We start from the raw sequence: 20052 nt of genomic DNA on the forward strand, positions 1-20052 counted from the left end.
ATCAGGGCTTCTACTCCAGCAGCTTAGGATCAGACCCTGCCCCTGACAGGTCTAGGAGGGCTACTGAGAAGAGAGGAACTCTCACCTAAAATCTGGTCCAGCTTTAGCTCCTCTGTCTCCAGCCACATACACTACAAAGGTGATAGCTGCCAGCACACCCTGAGGAAAGACGTGACTTGTGTCCACATCAAATCCAGCCTTATTACCAAAAGCATTGGGCATGTACAATCTGCACAGGGATGCTCCCACATAAGAACACCTCTTCAAGACCACAGTAGGTAACTGTTCCACCTAAATGCATAGAGGAAGAGAAAGTTAAGTAAAAGGAAAAGGAACTACTCTCAATTGAAAGAACAAAAGAAAACTCCTGAAAAGATAAATAATGAGATAGTGATAAAAACTTTAGCCAGATAAAGAATTCAAAACATTGGTAATAAAACTGTTAACAGAATTAGGAAAAAGAATTGACTAGACAATGAACATGTTAACAAGGAACTAGAAAATATAAAAAATACCTAATCAAAAATAAATAATTCAATAGCTGAAATTAAAAAAAAACAAACCACTAGAAGGAATGAATAGCAAACTAAGTGATACAGAAGAATACACAAGTGATCTGGAAGACAGAATAATAGAAAACACCCCATCAGCAGAACTGACAGAAAAAAAAAATTAAATGAAAACAACCCAAGAGATCTCTGAAATAACATTGTGTTCCAAAATTTGCATTATAGGAGCTCCAGAAGGAGAAGAGAAAGTGAAGGGCATCCAATGTGTATTTGAAGAAATTACGGCTGAAAACTTCCCTAACCTGAAGAAGGAAACAGATATCCAGATACAGGAAGCACAGAGGGTTCCAAACAAGATGAACCCCAAACAGACCCACACCAAGGTATATCATCATTAAAATGTAAAAGGTTAAAGAGATAATTCTAAAAGGATCAAGAGAAAAACAAAGAGTCATATACATGGAAATCCCCTTAAGGCTATCAGCTGATTTCTCTGCAGAAACTTTTCAGGCCAAAAAGGAATCACATGATATATTCAAAGTGCTGAAAGGAAAAACCCAGCAACCTAGGATACTCTACCCAGCAAGATTATAATTTAGAATGGAAGGGGAGATAAATAATTTCCCAGAGAAGCAAAATCTAAAAGAATTAAGCAATACTAAACCTATCCTAAAAGAAATGTTGATGGATCTTCTCTAAATGAAAAAAGTAAGAATATAGGAAAGGGAAAATCCCACTAAGGAAAGCAAATATACATTAGGGATGGAATATCATTTAAATTAGCCAGTACATAGGTAAATGACAAAAAAAAATGTAAAAGCAACTATAAATACAATAAATAGTTAAGGGATAAGCATGAAGATGTAAAATATGACATCAAAAACACAAAATGTGGGAGATGGGAGTAAAAATATAGATCTTTTAGAATGTGTTTGAACTGAAATGACTATCAGTTTAAAACAAGTAGATATAATTATGGGTCAACATACATGAACCCCATGATAATCACAAATCAAAAACGTACAATAGGTACACAAAAACTAAAAGAAAGGAACATGAGCATAGTATTAAAGAAAATAATCAAACCATAAGGAAAGAAACAAAGAGAAAATGAACAGAAGAACTACAAAACAACCAGAAAATAAGTAATAAAATGGCAATAAATATATACCTACAAATAATTACTTTCAATGTAATGTAAATGCTCCTGTGAAAAGACATAGGGAGGCTGATTGGATACAAAAAACAGGACCCTGTAATATGCTGTCTACAAGAGACTCAATTCAAGCTGCAGACACACATAGTCTAAAAGCAAGTGGATAGAAAAAAGTATTTCATGCAAATGGAAATGACAAGAAAGCAAGGTTAGCAATACTCATATCAGACAAAACAGACTTTAAAATAAAGACTACAATGAAAGACAAAGAGGGCCATTATATAATGATAAAGAGATCAATATGAGGAGAGGATATTATACTCATTAACATATATGCATCTAACATAGGAGTACCTAAATATATAAAGCAAATACTAAGAGGCATAAAGAGAGAAATCGACAATAATATAAGGAGACTTTAACACCCCACTGACATCAATGGCCAGATCATCCAGACAGAAAATCAATAAGGCATCAATGGTCTTAAATGATATGATAGATACCTATAAGACATTACATCCCAAAACAGAAGAATACACATTCTCCTCAAGTGCACATGAAGCATTATCCAGGATACATCACAAACTAGGGCACAAAAGCAGTCTCAAGAAATTTAAGAGGATCGAAATTATATCAAGCATTTTTTTGAACCACAACAGTATGAAAATAGAAATCAACTACAGAAAGACAAATGGGAAAAGAACAAACACGTAGGTACTAAACAACTGTCTACTAAAAAAATTAATGGGTCAATGGAGAAATCAAAGAGGAAATTGGAAAATACCTTGTGATAATAAAAATGGAAACAACTCTTGAAAATCTATGGGATGTAGCAAGAGCAGTTCTGCGAGGGAAGTAATGATACAGGCCTTCCTCAAAAAACAAGAAAAATATCAAATACACAACCTAACCTATAACCTAAAATAATTAGAGAAAGAACAACACATAAAAACCAAAGGCAGCAGAAGGAAGAAAATAATAAAGATCAGAGAGGAAATAAATAAAATAGAAATCAAAAAAACACTAGAAAAGATAAATGAAACCAAGAGCTGCTTTTTAAAAGAGATGAACAAAACTGATAAACTTTTATTTAGTCAGGCTTACCAAGAAGAAAAGAGTGGACCCATAATACTCCTAGAAGTGAACACAGGTGGAATACTCTGACATAAATCTTAACAATATTTTTTGGATCAGTCTTGTAAAGCAAGAGAAATAAAAGTAAAATTAAAATGGGACCTAATTAAACTTAAAAGCTTCTGCACAGCAAAAGAAACCACCAAAGACATTCAAACATGACCTGTGGAATGGGAGAAGATATTTGCAAATGATATGACCAACAAGAAGTTAATATCCGAAATATATAATACATACTATTCAATATCAAAAAAAACCACAACCCAATCAAGAAATGGGCAGAAGATCTCAATAGACATTTTTCCAAGAAGACATAAAATAGCTAACAGGCCCATGAAAAGTTGCTCATCACTAATTATTAGAGAAATGAATCAAAACAGCAATGAGATATGCACTTACACTGATCAGAATGGCTATCATTAAAAAGTCTACAAATAACAAATGTTGAAGAGGATGCAGAGAAAAGTACACTGTTGTTGTACACTGTTGTTGGGAATGTAAATTGATGCAGCCACTGTGGAAAACAGTACAGAGTTTCCACAGAAAACAGAAAATAGAACCACAATATGATCCAGCAATTCCACTCATTGGTTTATATCTGGAAAAAATGAAAACAGTAATCTGAAAAGACAGATGCAGCACAATGTTCATAACAGCAGTATTTACAATAGTCAAAATATGGAAGCAACCCAAATGCCCATCAACAGATGAATGGATAAAGAAGTAGTGGTATAAATATATACAACGGAATATTGCTCAGCCATAAAAAGAATGAAATTCTGCCATTTGCAGCAACATGGATGCACCTAGAGAATATTATGCTTAGTAAAATAAGTCAGACAGAGATAAATACTGTATGATATCACTTTTTTGGAATCTAACAAATAATACAAATGAATGTATATGCAAAACAGATATAGACCCACAGACATGAAAACAAACTAGTGGTTACCAAAGGGGAGAGGGAAGGTAGAAGGGGAATTTTAGGAGTATGGAATTAAGAGATGCAAACTACTACGTATAAAAGATAAGCAACAAGGATATATTATATAGCACAGGGGATTACAGCATTATTTTTTAATAACTTTTAATGGAGTATAATCTGTAAACATACTGAATCATGATGCTGTATACCTGAAACTAATATAATATTGTAAATCAACTATACTTCAATTTAAAAAAAATTCATACGTTCATTTTTTAAATATTAAATTTAAATGATTTAGGAGAAGTCAGGTCACAGACAAAACATGACAAAAAATACAGGTAAAAACAAAAATGTACTTACGTTTAATATTGAAAAATTTCATATAAAGTCTGATATTAATTCCTTGCTTTCCTCTGTAAAAGCTATTGTGATTCAAATGATTTAAGTATGATGGGTCTTGATTTTTCTAAATTTTAAATTCATAGAATTCTGCCTTATATTTTATGTAATCAACTCTTCAAAAATATTTATATGCCTGAGATTTAATTTTGATAAATCAAAATAAATGTTTTTCATTGTTTTTGATGCTTTATTTACCTGCCCTAAACTTCATTCATCTAACTCTTGACAATACACTTTATCTATATTTTATCAAACAGTGCTTCTAATAATGTGTTTTCTAGAAAGAAAGATTTTATTTCTTTTTTTTTTAGAATGTGTTTGAGTCTATATGACTATCAGTCTAAAGCAAGTAGATATAGGAAGGGGTTAACATACTAAAAAAACAGGGTAACCACAAATCAAAACATAGACTCACAAAAACCAAAAAGTAGAAAACACAAGCATGAAATAATAGGAAATTATCAAACCACAAAAACAGAAGGGAACAAAGAAGAAACATAGAATCAACTGGAAAACAAGGTTTAAAATGGCAATAAATACATATCTGTCAATAATTACCATAGGGCTTCCCTGGTGGTGTAGTGGTTGAGAGTCCACTTGCTGATGCAGGGGACATGGGTTCGTCCCCTGGTCTGGGAAGATCCCACATGCCGTGGAGCAGCTGGGTCCGTGAGCCATGGCTGCTGAACCTGCACATCCAGAGCCTGCGCTCCGCAATAGGAGAGGCCACAACAGTGAGAGACCCATGTACAGCAAAAATAATAATAATAAAAAAATAATTACCATAAATGTCAATGGACTAAATGCTTCAATCAAAAGACATAGAGTGGCAGATTGAATAAGAAAACAAGAATCTACAATATGCTGCCTATAAGAGACCCACTTTAGGCTAAAGGACACACAAATTGACAGTGAAAGGATGGAAAAAGATATTTCATACAAATGGAAATGACAAGAAAGCGGGGGTTGCAATACTCATATCAGACAAAACCGACTTTAAAAGAAAGGCCATAAAGAAAGATAAAGAAGGACACTATATATTGATAAAAGGATCAATACAAGAAGATTTTACCCTTGTGAACATATATGCACCTAATATAGGAACACCCAAAAACATAAAACAAATACTAACAGACATAAAGGGAGAAATTGACAGGAATACAATATTAGTAGGAGACTTACACCCCACTCACATCAATGGACAAATCTTTTAGACAAATCAATAAGGCAACAGAGATCCTAAATGATAAAACAGAACAGTTAAACTTAGTTGATATTTTCAGGACATCATATCAAACAAAACAAAACTCCAGAATACACATTCTTTTCAAGTGCACATGGATCATGCTCTAGGATTGTCCACATACTAAGGCACAAAACAAGCCTCAATAAATTTAAGAGGATAGAAATTATCTCAAGCATCTCTTCTGAGCACAATGGTGTGAAAATGGAAATCAACCACAGAAAAAGAAATGAGAAAAACAATGCTTACATGGAGACTAAACAACATTCTACTAAAAAAAAACAATGGGTCATGATGAAATCAAAGAGGAAATTTAAAAATACCTTAAGACAACTGATAATGAAAACACAACCATACAAAATCTATGAGATGCAGCAAAAGTCATTCTTAGAGGGAAGTTCATAGTGATACAGGCCTTCCTCAAAAAACAAAAAAGGGCTTCCCTGGTGGTGCAGTGGTTGAGAGTCTGCCTGCCGATGCAGGGGACATGGGTTCGTGCCCCAGTCCAGGAAGATTCCACATGCCACGGAGCAGCTGGGCCCATGAGCCATGGCCGCTAAGCCTGTGCATCCGAGCCTGTGCACAACATGTGAGGCCACAACAGTGAGAAGCCTGCGTACTGCAAAAAAAAAAAAAAAAAAAAAAAAAAAAACAAGAAAAATCTCAAACAACCTAACCTACCACTTAAAATAATTCAAAAAATAAGAACAAACACCCCTCTACATCAGCAGAAGGAATGAAATAATAAGGATCAGAGAGGAAATAAATAGAGATTAAAAAAACAATAGAAAAAAATCAATAATAATGAGAGCTGGTTCTTTGAAAGGGTAAACAAAATTGACAAACCTCTGGCCAGGCTCACCAATAAGAAAAGAAAGAACCCAAATAAGCAACATAAGAAATGGAAAAAAAAAAAAGGACACAACAACCAATACTGCAGAAACACACAGACACACACACAAAACATAGGGAAAATTATGAACAATTATATGCCAACAAATTCCACAACCTAGAAGAAATGGACAAGTTTCTAGACACATAGAGCCACCAAAATAGACTCAAGAAGAAACAGATAATGTGAACAGACCAATCATCAGAAGTGAAATAGAATCTGTAAAAACAAAAACAAAACAAAACAAAAAAAACTCTACAAACAAAAGTCCAGGACATATGGCTTCACAGGCAATTCCACCAAACATAAAAAGAAGAACTTATATGGATCCTTCTCAAACAATTCCAAAATATTGAAGACGATGAAACACTCCCAAAGACATTCTATGAAGCCACCATCACCCTGATACCAAAACCACACAAGGCACCACCAAAAAAGAAAATTACCGTTCAATATCTTTGATGAATATAGATGCAAAAATTCTCAACAAAATATTAGCAAATTGAATCCAACAATACATAAAAAAGATCATACTCCATGACCACGTGGGATTCATCCCAAGTTCACAAGGATGGTTCAACATTTGCAAATCAATCAATATCATATACCACATAAACAAAAGACAAAAAATACATGATCTCAGTAAATAAAGAAAAAGCATTTGACAAAATTCAACATCCATTTATGATATAAACCTCAAAGTGGGTGTAGAGGGAAGCTATCTCAATGTAATAAAAGATATTTATGACAAAACCACAGCCAATATAATACTCAGTGGTGAAAAGCTGAAAACCTTTCTGCTAAAATCTTGAAAAAGACAAGGATGCCCACTCTCACAGCAATCAGACAAGAAAAAGAAATAAAATTTATCCAAATAGGAAGGGAAGAGGTAAAATTGTCATTATATGCAGATGATATCATACTATATATAGAGAACACTAAAGACTCTACACAAAACCTACTAGAACTGATAAATAAATTCAGTAAGGTAGCAGGATACAAGATTAACATACAGAAATCAGTTGCACTTCTTTACAGTAACAGTGAAATATTAGAAAGGGAATATAAAAAACAATACCATTTAAAATTGCACACCCCCCCCAAAATAAAATACTTAGGAATAAACCTAACCAAGGAGGTAAAAGAATTATACACTAAGAACTATAAAATGTTAATAAAGGGAATTAAAGATATATCATGCTCTTAGATTGGAAGAGTTAATACTGTTAAAATGGCCATATTACCAAAAGCAATCTACAGATTTAATAAGATTCCTATCAAATTACCCATGACATTTTTCACAGAACTAGAACAAATAATCCTAAAATTTATATGGAACCATGAAAGACCCAGAATTGCCAAAGCAATTCTGAAGAAAAAGAAAAAAGCAGGAGGCATAACCATCCCAGACTTCAGACAATACTACAAAGCTACAGTAATCAAAACAGCATGGCAATGGCACAAAAACAAACATATACATCAATGGAACAGAACAGAGAGCCCAGAAATAAACCACTTTGCTTTCTTAAAGAAGAAAAAGTAGAGTAGAGCATTTAGTTTACAAGATGCAAAGAGTTCTGAAGATGGATAGTAATGATATTTGCACACTTATGTGAATACATTAATATCACTGAATTGTATGCTTAAAATGATAAAAATGGTAAATTTTATGTTATATGTATTTTAACACAGTAAATACTGAAAAAAATTTTGAATCATATAAAAATTTACATATAATGAGAATCTTTTTTTTCCACCTCATTTGAAAGATTAATACTGTAAGAATAGCATCCCTTTTTAAACACAGAGCCAAAACAAAGATTTTTCATTTTCTTTTCATTTTTCAAAACTTGAGCAATAGATTATAAGAGTTATGGTTTAAATGACAGGCACAATAATCTGAAATAAATATTAAGACATGCATTAGATTGCTTTGAGACTCAGTGTCTCATCAGTGCATATATTTGGAGTAAAACACACTTTGCCTGGCAAAATGCACTCACTGGAGTTATATCCCAATATTCTAACCCAAATGAAGCATATTAGTAAGACTTAACCTGGCAAAATCTACATATTCAACAATATTTAGACAGTTATTGAATAACTCCAGATTTTTACTAAACAAAGAATTTTGAATCCAAAAGTAAACTGAGGAAATCAAACTTACACATCAACTAAGAATCTTTTAGGGTTAAAATTCATATCTCCAAATTCCCAGTATTGTAATTTCATCCCCAAATTACACTGCCTTCCAACATGCAATGATCTTATTTTTGGTTGACAGTGAAGGTACATGGGAGATGTAACTGCTACAATTCGACTGTGGCAGAAAATGCCAATCTCAACACTCTTTAGGCAGCACATGACATTCGTTGCAATGATTTATTAAAAACAACCTTTCTCTGCATATAGAAGGGTTCTACTTGTTTGTTGATGGGCGTTGGCAGGAACTAATGCCACATATTCAATAGATTTTTAAAAAATATAAATTATATGGCTATTTCAAATCTTTTCATCAATACAATTAAAACTTAGTGGCAATTAGTTCAAATTTGGAAATATACATAATATTTGACCTAAACATAGTGCTTTGAAAACCAGGCTTCATGTCTCCACATATAGTTTCAAACCCTAACTCTTCCACTACATCCTATCCTTCCATGAACAACTTGCTTCATTTATCTAAGCATCAGTTTTCCTTAAGTAAAATGGGGATAAATATCTACTTCATATAGTGGTTGTGAAGTTAATGTATATAAAATCCTTAGTGCTGTGCTTGGATTCAGGAGAGTCCACAACTCTTATCTCTTATTGTTACTACTAATTATTGATAGAGATAAAAGCAGGTTATTGAGTGGGAAAAACTCTCATAACAACATGTTTTGCATTTAGTAACAACGAAACAATAGCAGTAATACTACATTTTTCTTTCTGCCTTGTTTTCCCTTTGTGTAAGACTCACAGCATATTTTTCTAGTACTTTTTATTCCAGTTTAATTTTTTTCTGATATCAGCTTCATCAGCACTAACGGAGAATATGAGTTCCTTAAAATCCAGGGCTTCTATAGGTTTTGTTATTTTATCTTAAGGCTGTAGAACAGTGCCTAAACCATTTTCGGCATTCAGTAAATGTTTGTTAAATAAGTGTTGATTTCCATTTGTATAATATTTTTCACTTATTAAGAATTGTTTTATCTACTTTTTGTCTTCCTTGATTTCCAATAGAAACAAACTCCACATATTATTAAAAACAGCTCTCTGGTCCTCACACCACTCCACTTTTGACACCTCAGAGCCAAACACTTTCCACTCTTTTATATGTCATATTTTGTTTGTTTGTTTGTTTTTAAACCTCCATATACCTAAATAATATTATCACATAAATACTTCCTAAAAACATCAGTTTTAGAAACGTTTTAACTTCCTGCAATTGAAGATAAACATCCGTCTATTACACTGCATCACCAAATTCAGCACACATATTCACACAGGCATTTGTACTCACACATGCTAATATATCAATAGTATCTATAGTCTATAGGTTGAAAATAGTTACTTTGTCTATATTATTCATTGTTTATATTATTAAGACTACATAAATGTCATTTGCAGCCTAACCTCATAGAATTCGATTATCTTATCCTTTCTTGAGTAGTTTCTTGTCCCTGAAATTATTTTATTTTTCATTTGCTTAATCTTTTATGTACTTATCATACATTCAGCTACAAATACTCCTTCCATCAAATTATCTAAATCTTCTTTAGCAAACTAATTTGAAAAAATGAAAAACTGAGTGATAGTAAGGATTAAAAATTATTTGAAAATCATAGCCATATCCATGTTCTGCACCTGCTGTAACAAATCACCACCAACTAGGTGGCTTATAACAACAGAAATTTGTTTTCTCGTTGTTCTGGAGACCAGAATTCCAAACCCAAGGTGTTGGTAGGGTCGTGTTTCCTCCAGAGGCTCAGAGGGACAATCAGTTCCACAAGTCTCGCCTAGCTGCTGGAGCTGGTGGCAGTTCTTGGCATTCTTTAGCTTGCAGATGCATCACTCCAGTCTCTGCCTCCATCTTCACATTGGCTTCTCCTCTTTGTCACTGTGTTTTCTCCTTTTCTGTCTGTCCTCAACCCCTTTTCCCAAGTAAGGTGACACTCACAAATTCCAGGGATTAGTGTGGGAATATATTAGTGTGGGAATATATCTCTGGGAGAGACCACCACTCAACCCACAACAGTAACATTCTGTTGAAAATTATGTGTTTTCCCTCCAACTTTTTTCCTAAAGGACACAAAATCGTGTATATTTTTAAAAATATGCTTAATGTATAGGATGTATCATATAAAACTTTGTCTAACACATACATTTCAATTGTAAAAGAGGTAAAAAAAAAAGAGTGGATGCACAAAACAAGCCACGAAACTATATTTACTAATGCATAACAAAATAATAGTGTTACTAGACCAAGCATCTTAGGACAGATGATATCCATTGTGTGTGCAATGTAGCAAAACAATGCAAGATATGGAACTGACACAGTGCTGTGCTTATCAAAAATGGTTCACAGAGCACATACTACTAAGACATGACATCATATCTAAAATAAACAGAAAATTATTCCTCTGCAAATGTGAAAAATAAGCTCAAGTACTGTGATGTGTTGATTAAATGATCTCAATTCTTCTAATACCATTAGAAAATAATTTGGTTTAACTAGCAACTGTGTAACTTTGATTCTTTTTAAAATATGAAACAATCCAAAGTAAAACAGTAAATGGAAAACTTTAGATGGTTGTAATCTAGAGAGGATTATGAATAAAGAACAATATACAGAGATTTGATACCTTGATTAACCTAAAAGAAATATTGTTAGCTTTTATTTTAAACTTAGCTCTCAAAGATATTTTATTTCTTTTAGTGTTATCAGCATTTAATATTATGCAATTTCCTGGGTATTTTACATGAGAATAGAATGGTTTTGAAATGCAGTCATAAAACTCAGTGTGTATGTGACAAATTTAATAAAATGCTAATATTTCTTTATGGCATGAAAAATTTGCTGATTCAAAAGCAATTACAATTCTAATTTATTACCATACTATTCCAGCGGCAAAATCCATTTTCTAATATACTGACATTTTTATTGACGTCTGACTGTTGGTTTAATTACAGTTAAGCTGTTAATAGAACATCAACTCTGCATTGTCTTTCTAGATAACTTTTCTAGGTTTGTGTGGTTTGTCAATTCAACTGGTTAAAGACTGTATGCCACCAGTGAATAAGATTGCTGAATGGATAATCTAATTCAGTCATTAAAAGAAAGACCTTCTGCAATCAACATAGTTATTTCCCTTTTATAATGATCAAGTCAGCTTTACTTTGATGAAGCATATTGGTTAGGAATTTGTCCTAAAGCTATTTCGAGAAATCTAATAAAGTGATAGCAAATTAAGAGTTATTTCTCTTTTACATAAAAGAAATTCAGACGTAGGCAGCTTAGAGACTGCATAGTGATTCCTTCCAGCTTTCTCTTTTGCAGCACTTGTCTACCTGCTCTCAGGGCACCTGCCAGAGCTTTGGCTTATGTTGGTCATGTTTCAGGAAGCAGGATGGCAGAATCAAGCAAACAACCCATGAAACCTCAGAGTCTGTTTTCCTGTTAGGGAACTTTTCCAGAAGTGTTACACAGTAACTCCCTTTATGTTTTATTGACTAAAAACATATCACATGGCTAACTCATCTTGCAGGGCTGCCAGTGGTAGGCAGAATAATGGCTCCCCAAGTATATTCATGTCTTAATACCAAGAACCTTAGAATTTGTTATCCTATTTGGCAAAAGATTCTTTGCAGCTGTGATTAAGATGAAAGACCTTGAGGAGATTAAACTTGACTCTTAGGGTGGGCCCAGTCTAATCACAAGTCTTTAAAAACTGAGAACCCTACCCAGCAGGCTCAGAGAGATAGAGAGATGGAACATGAGAAAAGCTCAACCTGAAGTTGCTGGCTTTAAAGATGCAAGAAGGTGTTCACATGCCAAGGACGGTGGGAAACATCTATTGGATTGGCCAGAAATTTCATTCAGGATTTTCCCTAACATCTTCTGTAATAGAAGCTGGAAAAGTCAAGGAAATTGATTTTCCACTAGTGCCTCTAGAAAGGAATACAGGGTACCAACACTTTGAGTTTAGCCTGTTGGAACCTATACCAGATTTCTGACCTACATGACTATAAGATAAAAAATGTGTGCTGTTTTAAGCCATTAAGTTGGTGCTAATTTGTTTTAACAGAAATAGAAAACTAAGAAAGAAATTTTTTACTTGTGGAGGATTAGTGCCCCCAACAAAATAGGAGTTCCTTGGATAAAGAAGTAGTGAATGAGTATTAGATATTATCTTTAATATTATCAACCTTTCTGCCTTCACCCCACCTCCAGTGAAAATCAAAATAATAAACTAGAATCCCAACCAATTTCGGATGTTACTAATCTGGTAGGTAAATAGTCCAAACTCTAGATAACACTAGTCAATAATATTTAATATACCAAGATTTTTAATATTTACCTTTTAGTATTATAAAGTAAATATCTGCACTAAAATTACTAAGAGACAGTTGTGGTTTCAGATTTTTATGATTGGTACTCTATTTTCCTGGAATCTTTTATGTCTTATCTTTCACAACTTTAAGGTCCCATCTTAAATGTTTTCATTGCCAGGAAGCCTCCCTTGACCACCCCTGCCTGAATGGTGTAATTTACCACATCCCCTCCCATTTCTCTCTCTACAGCATTACTCTATATTATTCCTGTCACAGACCTAGTATTTATTACTGTCTAAAGTTACTTGTTCATTGAAGGTTTTACTTGCTTTTTTCCTATTGCTCCTATAAGAATATGAATTTTATCGAGTTGGAACTCATTATGTCTTGTACACTCCTGTATCTCAAATACCTAGAATAATGCTTGGCACTTAATATGCACCCACTAAGATTTCTTTGAATTAATGAGAGCCCAGAGGGCTTTAAACTCATATATATAAAATGAGTGAAATTTAATTGTTTAATATATGTGAAAATCATATAGTTGATGTTGTATTAGTCAATAAAAATATATTAGGTGCTGTAACAGAAGTATGAGCTAAAAATATGAGTCAGGCAGCATTTGATAATGATGTATTTTGCACTGCATCCAAAAACTGACAGGAGCAGAATGGACTAAGTTTATTCTAAGCAGAAAAAAAGCATACGAAAAAGCAAAAAAATCCTGCAATAGTCTAAAAAAGCAGTCCTCAAGTTTCAGTGCTCATGTGGATCACATGAAGTGTTTCTTAAAATGAATATTCCTGATGCCTAATCACAGAGGATTTAAGAAATCAGACCCCACTGAGAATTTTTTTTAACAAGTTAAAAAAAAATGGTGAGTAAGTAACTAAAAAGTCATTAGAGTTTTATGAATATTATGGAGTTTTTACCTAAATGGAAAGAGAAATGGATATAGAATTGTTTCAGGAAGAATAACTGGACTCAAATAATATAAAATCATGGGACAATTTAGAGACATTTCTGAGGTACAATCAATAGTTGTGATGGATAATTGGATGGGGGAGAAATGTATAATTTGGAGGCTATCGCCATGTTTTCCTCTGAGAAAAAACACTACAGGTAGTTGAAAAGGAAAGGGAAAATTTACTTTTAAAAAATAATCTTGGTTATTTGGCGGTGCCTAAAAGTTGGTTATTTGGCGGTACCTAAAATTTGGTTATTCGGCAGTGCCTAAAAGTTATTTTCCACATGGTTACTAAAAACAAAACAAAAACACACTACATCTTGTAGTTTTATGACCTTGTGTAATGGTCTCCAATATTAAATTTGGGTTGGTTCATGTACATTGATTTGGGCAATGGGATGCTAATAAGCTTGATGTAAGTGAAGGGTTGAGAAGCACTTTCATAAACAGGGTTGTTATCTTAAAATGTAGCCTGGATTCTCCTTGGAACTTGGCTATCATGCTTTGAGAAACCAAACTCAGTAATATGGAAAGGCCACATGGAGGAGAACCCAGACTCTGACCAAAAACTGATACTCTAGTCAACAGTGAACACCTACTTACCCACCAGACAACAGCTGAGCCATCTTGGCCTTGTACTCCCCAGCAGACATAAAGTATCCTGTATCCTTGTTTTAAGCCTCTAAGGTTTGGAATGGTTTGTTCTGTAGCAATAACTGAGTAAAGCAGAATTTGGTATCTAGAAGTTGGGTGATGCTGTAAACAACAAGAATAAAAAGTATGATACTGGCTTTGGGACATGAAAGGTCGATAGGTAGTATGGATATAAGCTATAATGACATTGGCAAGAGCTGGAAGTTCAGTGAGGAAATTTTTAATGTGAACTGGAGAAAGTGTAATGTGATACGTAGAGGAAGAAAGTGTGACAACAACTGTCATCTGCAGTAATGTGGAAGACAGTAAATGTATGCAGTGAATGTGTTTATCTGGCTAAGGTTAACAGGCAGAATTTTTAATGATTTCCTTTACTGAGCATAATAAAGTAAGTTTAAATGTGGATGAATTAAAGAAGAAACTGCTCAGTTTTAAAGCAGAATCTGGAGGGAAAATATTTAAACCAGAACCATTTGGGCTAGGGAATAATACTGTTTTTCATTCTCTCCTTCTACAACTAACAAAAGAATCTCAAAAGTCCTGAGGATCTCAAAGATCAAACCCAGGGTGCTACCAGTAAAAATGGAATCAGATTCAAGATCAAGTCCAATACATAGCTGTAAGGCCCTTTGTTACAACCTCAGAAAGATTTAATGGCATTGTCCTACAGAACCCGGACTCCCGAAGTGGAGGGGGGCTTATCCCTAGGGGATTTGTGGGTGGTCTTCTGTATAATGAGTAAACCCCAAAATGATTCACAGGAAATGAATCTCACATGTTTTCAAATGAAAAATCTTCATGGAATCATCATAGCTCGGACTAAAAACGTGGAGATGGCTGAAAATGAAAAGATACCTTTGAGTCCCCAGTCATCTCCCACCTTTTACAAAGAGGAAGCCAACTGAGAAAGTTACTTACCCACAAAAATGCACTATTTCTTATGGAAAAAGAAGTATAATGCAGAAGGTGGTTTCAGAAATCCAGAGGACAGAACCAAGTACCAAGGAAATCCACTTCCAGGGGGCAAACCTCATCACTAATTAATATGCATTTCCTGACCCCAGAAGAAAAGGAATTTTGGTAATATGCAAATGCTTTGGAGCAGTGATTTCTAGGTGCCACTGATCCACTCCCTCCTTTATTTATTTATTTACTTGCCCATGCTGCATGGCATATGGGATCTTAGTTTCCCTACCAGGGATGGAACCCATGCACCCTGCATTGGAAGCATGGAGTCTTAGCTACTGGACTGCCAGGGAAGTCTCTCCACTCCCTCCCTTAGAATTCAATTGTTATTGAGATTATTCTGTCTCAGCTTCACCATTATTATGTTGCCTGTGTCTCATGAGTTTAAAAGTAGGTAAAAACTGAAAAAATAGATAAGAACTTCAGGTAGAAAAGAACTGTACTTGAAAAGCTACGTCTGAACAATTGTCCCCAAATTACTTCATTGGTATTTAGACCTGATTCAGATGAAGAGATTCTGTATCTTAAAGCTGAGCCCAGTTTTGTAATCAAAAAGATAAGTATGTTTTGTATGCGGGAGGACTATGACCAGAGGTACAAAAGGCAGACTGTGGAAGCCTTGACATTGCTAACTCCCAATAAACCATACCTCTTAGTATTCACACCCTGTGTATACCCTTACTTTTGAGTCAGGTCACATCCTGTGTTTGTTTTAATCAAGAGACTACAATAGAAAAGTGATGTCATGTGCAATTTGCAAGCCTTTAGAAGCTAGCATCTTCAGCTTTTGTGCTCTTAGGAACTCTGAATTATGATGTGATAAATCCAGGTACCCTGATGAAGATACCACATGAAGAAGTCATGTGGAGAAGGAGGGTCGCTGAGACTACATAGGAAGACAAAGGTCTAGTCATCCCAGAGTCCAAGCTGACTCCAACCTTGAGCTAACCAATTGGTTAAATGAAGAGGAATGGAGCCTGGCAAGACCAGCAAAACTGCCCAACAGAACTCAGCCCTGATTTCAGGATTATGAGCAAATAAAATGTTTCTTGACTCAAGCCACTCAGTTTTGTAGTGGTTAGTTATTCAGCGATATATCACTATACCAAAATCCGAGTGGAAAATGCTTTGAAAATAAGGATATGCTGCTAAGATATAGTTGAGGTCAGACAAACAGATATGGGACCGGTCATGACATCAACATTTATAGAAAAGCTGACGCCATTTTAGGGGATAATATGACCTAGAAAAATATGCAGAAGATTAATTCTAATGGCACAAAGATAGATATCCACAATAGTTAAGATGCACACATGGAAGATCCACCAAAAGAGATTAAGAACTGTCAATACTTAGGAAAGAGTCATGGAAGCCAAGAGAGAAATTGACTGTATCTAGTAAATATTAGGGAGAGGTCAAATATAATTTCAGTTTGCAGGTCTACCTGATTTGGCAATGAAGAGGTCATCAGTGCCTTCCATGTTAGCAATTTCAATCAAGTGTTGTAAGTAGCATATGCATTTTGCTAGATTGAGAAGGAAATGGAAAAGTAAAGTGAAGGTATATTGGGGTTGTGTGTGTGTGTGTGTGTGTGTGTGTGTGTGTGTGTGTGAGTGTATGTGTTTTGGATACAAAGTTGATGATATATTTTAGATTGGCATTAAAAACGGTAGTGCTTCCCTGGTGGCGCAGTGGTTGGGAGTCCGCCTGCCGATGCAGGGGACGCAGGTTCGTGCCCTGGTCCAGGAAGATCCCACATGCCGTGGAGCGGCTAGGCCCGTGAGCCATGGCCACTGAGCCTGCGCGTCCGGAGCCTGTGCTCCACAACGGGAGAGGCCACAACAGTGAGAGGCCCGTGTACCACAAAAAAAAAAAAAAAAAAAAAAAAGTAGAAAAAAAATAGAAACTCAATGAAAGAGAAGGGGAGGAGTCAAAATGAATAATTGATTGTTCATGATCATAGAGTTGTTGGGATCCTATTTATTCTTGAAGAAGAGGAAAGTAGCATATTTGTCTTTCTGAGAAAGAGGGAAAGTCTCTGAGAAGTGATGACTACATATGCGTACTACCTTAACAGAAATGTGAGAAAATTAACTTGCTAGTAGATCTACAGTGATGTACTCTATTTCTTCAGTAAAATTCGGCCTTGAATTTATTACACAATTGAATCATCAACAGACCAAAGTAATCTATTTATTTTAAAAATGGCGGGAAAAAGAAACATGTATTTACTTTTTGCCTCAAAACCAGGTTAATTTTTCTATATTATTTTATCATTAGACATCACTATTTTTTATGTAGAATAAGATGTTTTTGAATGGTAATCTTTTTTGTGGCTAAGCTGATATTATGAGTCATGTTACTTATCACTTATTATTCAAACTTTGTTTCCTTTTAAATAAAAGCAAAACTTTTAGCTTTTGTTAGAAAATTTTGTTTTTTAAGTACTCAGATCTGATTAGAATATTTTAATATCCTCATATAAAAATAGTAATACATTTTAGATCTGCATGTTCTTTGCATTAAAAAATAAACCAAATAAAATGAAAGATAACAGATATTTCAGTACGTTACATTAGTCTACCCAGAAGCATTCGAAGAAAAGTTGAGAAAATAATATATAATGTCGACTTATTCTTTCTGAATTTCATATTAGAAAAACAAACCTCTAATATTGTTGCCACTGGATATTCTAAATAGCAGCAAAAATATCCAACTATAGATTGAGAAAGCCAAGTGTGTGTTTATATGTATTATATATATTCTACTGGCATTCTTACTAATTTACATTTATCAAGCAGAAGAATTACAAAATTATAAGTCATGTCCTAAATTTTAATTTAATAAAATAGCAGAATTATACTACAGGAAGAAAAAGGTATTGATTACTTTCCTGGAAACCACATGAATATTTCATTTGCTGTGAAAGACTAGGTAGCAAGAAGTTATTCAATGTAAACTGAAATCTAAATCAGCAGGGAACAATACCAAGTGTCAGAACAATAGACAAGATCTTGTAGGATGACTTCAATGCAGTTGAAGATGTACATACCCTATAACACAGCAATTTCACTCCCAAATCTGTAACTTTGAGAAAAGTTTACATATATGCATGGAGAGATGTCCACAAATGTTTACTACAGAGTTGCTTGTAAAAACAAAAAAGCAAACTTTTAAATGTCAATAAACAGAAAAATAAACTGTGGTAGATTCAGCTAAAATGAATAATATATCATTATATGGAACAACATGAATACACCTCCAAATCAGCCTGGCTGGAAAAAAATTGTATAAATGGTATCATACTTTATATATCCTGCAAAGTTGAAAATGTAGACAATGATACAATACACAGATCTATATATAGATAATAATAAAAAAAATCTGCCCAGGAATAAGACACACTAATTTCATGAAATTAAAAACATTTGGCAGGTGTGGAGGGGGTCAGAAGAAGAATAAGAAAGAATGTGATAAATAAGGAGAAAACAGGACAAAATAAATATATTGGCATATTTGCTTCAAATCCATATCAATTAGATAGATAGATAAATAGATAGATAATCTTCAAGACAAATAGAGCAAGTTATTAAGGCTTGAGAAACTTGATTGGTATAAATGAGTATCTGTTATTTTTTCTCCATATAATTTTATGTGCTTAAACTATTTCAAAATAAAAAGAAATAACCATTAAGATGACAATGATGATGATAATAATAATAATAAGAAGAAAAGTCACTGAAGACCTGGTGACTTCTTGCATATGCAAGAACTTCTAGTGTGAGACTCAAAAAATAAGCATGTCTCTTGGATAATTTCTTTCTTAAATAGCTCTACATATGAAAGCAGTTTGGCAATTTTTATACTGAATATATACTTGCTAGTATGTAATATATTGATCTAATACAGAATTTTATAGGTACTCAGTTCAGAGTCTAATATCAATTTGAAGAAAAATGTCCTGATATGTAACAATCTAAAAAATGTTCACTTTAATGTTATGATATTCTCAGAGGATTGTGATGCTTCAAAGAGAAAAGTGACCCCCTTTAATGTAAAGACCAATGGTAAAACCCAAGCCAAACCTGAAGGATCAATTTTTTTGAGAGCAGTGAATTAACCCTCCTAGCACTATGAAAAAATGAAAACTACAAATAAATATACTGGCATGTCACAAACAATGCCATGTGCCCAAAGTAGCCAATCTCAAATATTATCAGTGCCTATTTTGTACCAACCACTCTTCTAAGAACTCCCACTATGAAGAAGACGTACAGCCCTTATTGTTAGAGTTGACAGTAAATGAAAGTAATGAGAGGCAAACCTGAAAACAAGTTACAAAAGTGTGATAGACAGTATATCAATAATAAAATAGAAAGTTTTATAAAATGAGGTAAAACATAGATGTAAACGTAGATACAGATAGAGATTATAGGTACAGTTATCTTGGAAGAAGCCTGGGTTTACTGATACACAATGTTGTTGATTTGAGCATTGTAACTACAGGAAACCTAACTGTGCAAAAAAAAAATTGTTTTAGTTGTCAAATTGGTCAATCAAAATATTGGTTTATTGGAAACATTTTTTTTTTCATGCTGAAACATTATAGCACCTCTGTGTGAACAGTTTAGGAGATTTCAAACACATTTTAGTATACTTCCAAG

The sequence above is a fragment of the Mesoplodon mirus genome (genome assembly GCF_964341445.2).
Source record: "Mesoplodon mirus genome assembly, chromosome: 3".
Classification (NCBI taxonomy): Eukaryota; Metazoa; Chordata; class Mammalia; order Artiodactyla; family Ziphiidae; genus Mesoplodon; species Mesoplodon mirus.